The sequence below is a fragment of the Arachis ipaensis genome, chromosome B6, assembly GCF_059453495.1.
Source record: "Arachis ipaensis isolate K30076 ecotype BB chromosome B6, ASM5945349v1, whole genome shotgun sequence".
NCBI classification, from domain to species: domain Eukaryota; kingdom Viridiplantae; phylum Streptophyta; class Magnoliopsida; order Fabales; family Fabaceae; genus Arachis; species Arachis ipaensis.
In genome coordinates, this window is record NC_142441.1 from 54898717 (window position 1) to 54907194 (window position 8478).

At 40.2% G+C, this 8478-nt stretch overlaps 1 non-coding gene across 1 annotated transcript; it reads right to left on the reverse strand.

Annotated features, from left to right (window-relative positions):
• Window positions 1-477: 477 nt before the first annotated feature.
• On the reverse strand, window positions 478-585 carry LOC148555631 (small nucleolar RNA R71). The gene has a single exon (XR_015887850.1). It is a non-coding gene; the product is annotated as a small nucleolar RNA R71 (small nucleolar RNA).
• Between the last annotated feature and the right edge of the window lie 7893 nt (window positions 586-8478).

Genomic DNA, 8478 nt, shown 5'->3' on the forward strand with positions numbered 1-8478 from the left:
CTGAAGAAAAAACTAAGAAAAGCTAAATTACAACAATCCAAAGACCACCTTATTGAAAATTTCGAACAAGTAAAGGAGATGGCAGCCGAACCCAACAACAATAATGCAAAGAGAATGCTTGGTGACTTTACTGCACCTAATTCCAATTTACATGGAAGAAGCATCTCCATTCCTACCATTGGAGCAAATAATTTTGAGCTGAAACCTCAACTAGTTTCTCTGATGCAGCAGAACTGCAAGTTTCATGGACTTCCATCTGAAGATCCTTTTCAGTTCTTAACTGAATTCTTTCAGATCTGTGATATTGTTAAGACTAATGGAGTAGATCCTGAAGTCTACAGGCTCATGCTTTTCCCTTTTGCTATAAGAGAGAGAGCTAGAGTGTGGTTGGACTCTCAACCCAAAGACAGCCTGAACTCTTGGGATAAGCTGGTCACGGCTTTCTTAGCCAAGTTCTTTCCTCCTCAAAAGCTGAGCAAGCTTAGAGTGGATGTTCAGACCTTCAGACAGAAGGAAGGTGAATCCTTCTATGAAGCTTGGGAAAGATACAAGCAGCTGACTAAAAAGTGTCCTTCTGACATGCTTTCAGAATGGACCATCCTGGATATATTCTATGATGGTTTATCTGAGCTATCAAAGATGTCATTGGATACTTCTGCAGGTGGATCCATTCACCTAAAGAAAACGCCTGCAGAAGCTCAAGAACTCATTAACATGGTTGCTAATAACCAGTTCATGTACACTTCTGAGAGGAATCCTATGAGTAATGGGACACCTATGAAGAAGGGAGTTCTTGAAATTGATACTCTGAATGCCATATTGGCTCAGAATAAAATATTGACTCAGTAAGTCAATATGATTTCTCAGAGTCTGAATGGAATGCAAGCTGCATCCAACAGTACTCAAGAGGCATCTTCTGAGGAAGAAGCTTATGATCCTGAGAACCCTGCAATAGCAAAGTTAAAATACATGGGTGAACCATATGGAAACACCTACAATCTATCATGGAGAAATCCCCTAAATCTCTTATGGAAGGATCAAAAGCTTCAACAAGGCTTAATAATGGTGGAAGAAACAGGTTTAGCAATAGCAAGCCTTTTTCATCATCCACTCAGCAACAGACAGAGAATTCTGAGCAGAATCTATCTAGCTTAGCAAATTTAGTCTCTGATCTACCTAAGGCCACTGTGAGTTTCATGAATGAAACAAGGTCTTCCATTAGAAATTTGGAAGCACAAGTGGGCCAGCTGAGTAAAAGGATCACTGAAATCCCTCCTAGTACTCTCCCAAGCAATACAGAAGAGAATCCAAAAGGAGAGTGCAAGGCCATTGAATTAATTGCCATGGCCGAACCCACAAGAGAGGAGAAGGACGTGAATCCCAAGGAAGAAGACCTCCTGGGACGTCCAGTGATCAATAAGGAGCTTCCCTTTGAGGAACCAAAGGACCCTGAGGCTCATCTAGAGACCACAGAGATTCCATTGAACCTCCTTATGCCATTCATGAGCTCGGATGAGTATTCCTCTTCTGAAGAGAATGAGGATGTCACTGAAGAGCAAGTTGCCAAGTTCCTTGGTGCAATCATGAAGCTGAATGCCAAACTATTTGGTATTGAAACTTGGGAAGATGAACCTCCCTTGTTCACCAATGAAGTAAGTGATCTGGATCAACTGACATTGCCTCAGAAGAGACAGGATCCTGGAAAGTTCATAATACCTTGTACCATAGGCACCATGATCTTTAAGGCTCTGTGTGACCTTGGTTCCGGAATAAACCTCATGCCCCTCTCTGTAATAGAGAAACTGGGAATCTATGGGGTGCAAGCTGCTAAAATCTCATTAGAGATGGCAGATGATGAGTAATTTTGGTGAAACAATGAATTTCTCCCAAAACACACAAATCTAACCGGCAAGTGTACCGGGTCGTATCAAGTAATAAAAACTCACGGGAGTGAGGTCGATCCCACAGGGATTGAAGGATTGAGCAATTTTAGCTTAGTGGTTAATTTAGTCAAGCGAATCACGATTTGGTTGAGTGTTTTGTGATTTGCAGAAATTAAATTGCATGGAAGTAAAGAGAACAGGGAATTAAAGTGCTGAATCTTAAAGAACAAGAAATTAAATAGCAGAAACTTAGAATGCAAGAAATGTAAATTGCGGAATCTTAAAGTGCACGAAATGTAAACGGCTGGAATTGTAAAGGGAATTAGGGATTGAATTTGCAGAATTTAAACAAGGAAAAGTAAATTGCATCAAGCAGAGAAGTAGAAGAAGGTTTGGGTTAGATTGGATCTTGAAGCAGAAAAGTAAATGAACATGAAAACAGTAAACAGAATGTAAATTGGAATTTCAGATCTCAGGGGTCCAGAGACTAGAAAACCAGGTCTAGATCTCACTACCTTCCTTGATCCAACAAGAACAATTGCAAGGGAAAAGTAAATTGCAAAGAAAATAGATGAAGAACAATTAACCCAAACTGAAATTCAATTAAGCAGTAAATAAACAGAGAGATCCAAGGATGAGATTGAAACAGAATTTCTTCAATTCTTCAACCCAAGATCCAAGACAATTGTAATAGAAATTGAATGCAATAAAACTGAGAGGAAGAGAAGTGAATTCTCCTTCCCCAAGACAAAGAAATTAAAGATCACTCAATATCCAAAGCTCTCCGAAAACTATTATGAAAATTCCCAAAAGAAAGCTCCCCGAAGAACTTGAATTCTATCCTATTTATACACTTTCTTCCAATGATCTTCAAGCCTTGAGTTGGGCCTTTGCTCTTGGTGGAATTGGGTTGAAAGAGGCCTTGGTTGATTGCTCTTGAAGTTTGGAGAAGAACCAAAGTGAACCAATTGAACCGGGTTGGAGTTTTGCAAAAGTTGGACCAAAAGTTTGAGCAAAAGTTAGGGGCTAACTTTTGCCCAAACTTTTCATATCAGCACCCATATCCAGCTGATACCAACGTTGGTGCCAAAGTTAGGGGTCTAACTTTGGCCCCAACGTTGGCCTTACCTTGTGCACTTGTGGCGCCAACGTTAGCCACCAAGTTAGGGGCTAACGTTGGCGCAAACTTTTGCTCCTCCCCTTGTGATTTTCATGTGCCAACGTTAGCCACCAAGTTAGGGGCTAACGTTGGCGCAAAATTTTGGTGCCCAGGGAGGTTTTCTTCATGCCAACGTTAGCCTCAAAGTTAGGGGCTAACGTTGGCGCAAACTTTTGGTGCCCAGGGGTGATTTTCATGTGCCAACGTTAGCCTCAAAGTTAGGGGCTAACGTTGGCGCAAACTTTTGGTACCCAGGGAGTGATTTTCAAATTCCAACGTTAGCCCAAAAGTTAGGGGCTAACGTTGGGGCTAACCTTTCACCCAAAAGTTTGTGCAACAGTTTGAGGCTAACTTTAGGTCCAGCTTTTTGCTTCCTGGTTCAATTTCACTTATTCCATTGTCTTCTCTTTACTCCTAGCTATTCCTTCTTGCTTCAACCTTTCTCCAAGCTTTCTTCACCTATCATTAATCAACCAAACACATCAAAGCTATGCTTAAAATCATGAGATATTCATTCTTTCATAATATGTAACAATTATAGTATAAAACCTCATGAAATAGCATGAATTCATACATGGTTGATTAAATCAAAGGAAACATGAAAATCTACCCAATTAGCTTGCTTATGGCTCAAGAAAGTGCATAATTCTAATGAAAACAAAAGAAAAAGACTAGTTAAAATAGGCTAAGATGACTTGTCATCACAACACCAAACTTAAAGCTTGCTTGTCCCCAAGCAAGAAAAGATTTATTGAGAAGAAAGAATGAAATGGAAGAGGATGTTCATGCTAGCAGAGTATTATTGATAGTTCATGGGATTTTGTGTGGATATGTAAATACTCACTTCTTATTGACTCCTAGGCCTAGAAAGTCTCCTTCAAGCTTCAAGTAACATACTGCTATGACCTCTCATTATTCCTTTATCCTTAGCTATTACTTTGTTTATAAGCTTTATTTGAGTGTCATGTGTAGCAAGTTCATTTCCCTTTTCTTTATACTTGACACATTATTCACCTTAGACACTTGGCTCACATTCCTTCTTAAAACATTGATGCCCAGCACCTCTTTGGGTTACTAAATCCCTTGTAGTTAGGTTGCTCTTGATAGTGGACTTTCAGCTGATGATCCCGGATTAGTTAACCCAAGTCACCGAGTGTTGATGCACTCCTAAGAGCTTACTAATCCAAGCAGATCCTAGTACAAAGACACCACAGGCATATATTCTAAGGTTCAAGCTATTGGTGTCCAGCTTTGTTTCTTTTTGTTTTTCTTTTGTTCTGTCACTTCTCTTTTTTTTTTTTTTTCTTTCTAACCAAGGATTTTTATTCGATTGAGATTCATAGACAGTAGGCCACTCTATACTTAGAAGGAGATATCCTGGCTCTTTATTCACTAAAAGTGAGCTATTATACAATCACACACATACCACCACTTACTTTTATTCTACTTCTATCTAACAGAGACTATCTTACTTCACATTCAAACATTTCTTTTATTGAATTAAAGATGCAGGGGACAAAGCATGCTTTTTGTTAAGTGAAAGTAAACACACAAGCACACACTTAGGCTAGCTTACTTATTTTAAATTGAAACAGAAATGATGTACAAACTACTACACTAACAGTTACTGTTAAGATTGGCATATTCACACTTCCAATTTAGAGCAATTCAATGCTGATGGAGTTAAGTGACAATACAACCTCTTGGTGGCTTCTTCTTCTTTCTCTCAGCTAATGGTGTGTAGTCCTCCCAAGAGAGTGATTGAATTCCTGCAGTGTTAATAGAAGTTGCTTGTTTCTCAAGCCCTTAGATGACTGGTTAGTGTGCAAGACTTTCTTGTAGGCGTTTGAACTTACTTTGGTGTGTGAACACCAAACTTAGTCCCTTGCCATGTTTCTTATGCATAACCATATGTGAAAGCCTAAGTCTTTGCTAAAGGTAATAAAACTAAAAACTAGAAACAGACAATGATTAAATGATTTATCAGATTGCTTGGAGCTAGTAACCCTTTGTGCAGAAGGTGAGAATGTGCTTTTAAGTGAGATTTTGGTGGAACACCAAACTTAGAATCCTTTATTCTCCCTTAAATTGTTTTGGTGTGAAACACCAAACTTAGCTCCTTGCAATACATACCAATCATTTAACCTTTTTATTGAAATAGCTATGAAAAGAGAACTACCTCAGGTTGGGTTGCCTCCCAACAAGCGCTCTTTTAATGTCACTAGCTTGACATTGGGGCTTTCTTTCATGGTGGTTGATGGTTATAGTGCCTCAACTTGTCCCCTCTGATTGTGAGCTTCTTCTTTGTTCCTTGGTGTTCTATCTCAGCATGTTCTAGTGAGAGTATTTTGCTCACAGTATAGTAATCATCAATCTGTTGGCTTGCTCCCAGTTGTTGATAGACTAACTGCACTTTGTCACCTTTGGAGAGCCCTTCTGTTGGAATTTTTTTGTTCTTCCAACCCTTTTTGATTCTGTTTTCATTCTTCTTCCTTCTTCTTATTGATCCTTTCTGCTTGCAAGTGGGCTTCATTTTGGGATTCTTCTTCTTGATAACTAACACATCAATGCTTTCATGAATCTCTTCATTGCTCTGTACAAGTTCTTTTTCTTCTTCCCATGCTGCATTATCTTCTTCTTGCTTTGGGATGTTGCTGTGAATCACCTTGTCAATTTCCATATAGTCTTTCTTCTCATTACCAAACTGTGCTTCTGGTAACACCTTCAGAGTGACACTCTTATCATGCATTCTGAGAGTTAATTCTCCTTCCTCTATGTCTATGATAGCTCTAGCAGTGGCCAAGAATGGCCTTCCCAGAATAATAGAGTCACCATCATCCCCTTCTGAATCTAGAACCACAAAATCTGCAGGGTATATAAAACTGTCCACCTTGACCAAAAGATTTTCAATTACACCCCTGGGGTATACCATTGACTTATCTACCAGCTCCAGAGACATTTGTACTGGTTTGACCTCCTCTATATGCAGCTTTTTCACCAAGGAGGATGGTATTAAGTTAATACTTGCTCCGAGATCGCACATTGCTTTAGTGATGGTCAATTCCCCAATGGTGCAAGGCAACAGGAAGCTCCCTGGGTCCTCAAGCTTGGGAGGAAGCCCTTTTTGAATCAAGGCCCTGCATTCCTCAGTAATCATTATGGTTTCTTTCTCATCCCAGCTTCTTTTCTTGTTGATAAGATCCTTCAGAAACTTGGAATATAGAGGCATTTGCTCAAGTGCTTCAGCCAAGGGAATATTGATTTCCAGCTTCTTAAAAATCTCAAGGAATTTGTGAAAATGCTGGTTTTTAACCTCTTTGTTGAACCTCTGGGGATATGGCAGTGGAGGTGTGATGCTCTTTCCTATTTGCTGCTGTCCCTGAGCAACTTTCTTTGAGCTATGTAGCTGGTTGTCCTTCTCTTTAAGTTTCTCAGTGCTTTTGTTTGGCATCACAACTTGCTCCTTAGCTTCATCGTCCTTTGCTTGCTTCTCATCCTCTGTTGGTTCTTTGAAGCTCTCTGCTTGTTTCCTTGTAGTGTCATTGTTGCTTATCAATGTTCTCCCACTCCTTAATTGTATTACCTTGCACTCCTCCTTGGGATTTGGGATTGTGTTACTGGGCAGTGAGTTTGAAGGTCTCTCAACAGATACTTGCTTGGAGAGTTGCCCAATCTGCCTTTCTAGGCTCTTTAATGATGCTTCATGGTTTTTGTTTGTTATTTTCTGGTGCTTCATCATTTTTTCTATCAAGGTCTCTAAATTGGTGAGTCTTTGAGGTTCAGGTGGTGCTTGTGGTGGGTTGTGAGATGTGGGTTGTGGGTGGTAAACATTTTGGTTGGTGGAATGGTTGTTGGATTGGTACTGATTGAGATTAGGGTAGTTGTTTTGAGGTTTTCTGTATGTGTTTTGGTTAGTCTGCTGCTGGTTGTAGTTTTGGTTGTTTCTTTGGTTGTTTTGGTTTGAATTCCTCTACCATGGTTGTTGGTTTTGGTTGTGAGTGTCTCCCCATCTGAGGTTAGGGTGATTTTTCCATGAGGGGTTGTAGGTATCACCATAGAATTCATTTGGGCTTGAATGCATGTACTGGACTTGTTCCTGCTGTTGCTCCTCTTGGATTTCTTCATTTTGCCCCCATGTGGCTGATGGTTGGCTGGTGTTAACTGCTGCAACTTGAAGGCCATCAATCCTCTTGGTCATTTGCTCAAATTGTTGTTGAATTTGCTGCTGCATTAATTTGTTTTGAGCCAGGATTGAATCCACTCCTTCTAGTTCCATTACTCCTCTCCTTTGTGATGGTTGGCGGCCTCTTTGATGAGCAAAGAAATATTGGTTGTTGGCCACCATATCAATGAGTTCTTGAGCCTCCTCTGCAGTTTTCATGAGTTGCATGGAGCCTCCAGCTGAATGATCCAAAGCTTCCTGGGATTTCAATGTTAAGCCTTCATAGAAGTTCTACAGCTTCTCCCACTCATTAAACATGGCAGGGGGACATTTCCTGATTAGAGCCTTGTACCTCTCCCATGCCTCATAGATGGGTTCAGCCTACATTTGTGTAAATGTTTGTACCTCATCCTTCAACCTTATAATCTTCTGAGGTGGGTAAAACTTGGCAAGAAACTTGGTTACCAAATTATCCCAGTTATTGATGCTGTCCCTTGGAAAAGATTCCAACCATTGAGTGGCCTTGTCCCTGAGAGAAAATGGGAATAGCATCAGTTTGTAACTGTCAGGAGGCACTCCATTAGTTTTGACAGTGTTGCATATCCTCAAGAAAGTGGACAAATGTTGGTGTGGGTCTTCAAGTGGTCCTCCACCAAAAGAGCAATTGTTCTGAACCAAAGTGATGAGTTGTGGCTTGAGTTCAAAATTGTTAGCATTGACATTTGGAGCCAAGATGCTGCTCCCACAATGTCTAGGATTTGCAAAGGTATAAGAAGCCAAAACTCTCCTCTGGGGTGGGTTGTCATTGTTGTTGTCTGCTCCACCTGGTGGATTGGTTGAATGTTCCTCCATCTCTTAGAATTCTTCGTCTGATTCCTCTTCTCCAACAATGTTTTTCCCTCTTTCAGCTCTTCTTAACCTCCTGAGAGTTCTTTCGTCTTGTTCATGAAAATTGGGTATGGTTCTTCTTGTACCTGACATACAAGCAGAGCATGAGAAATGCACAAAACCAGTGACACTTCAATCTACTGCTAGATTGAAGTGTTAGTTAGTTTAAGCAAAAAATCAAACAGTTAGTGGGTTAATCAAAATTAAAGAAAAAGTGCTTGATCTAGATCACCACCTCACTTAATCATTGTCAATCTAATCAATCCCCGGCAACGGCGCCAAAAACTTGATGAGTAATTTTGGTGAAACAATGAATTTCTCCCAAAACACACAAATCTAACCGGCAAGTGTACCGGGTCGTATCAAGTAATAAAAACTCACGGGAG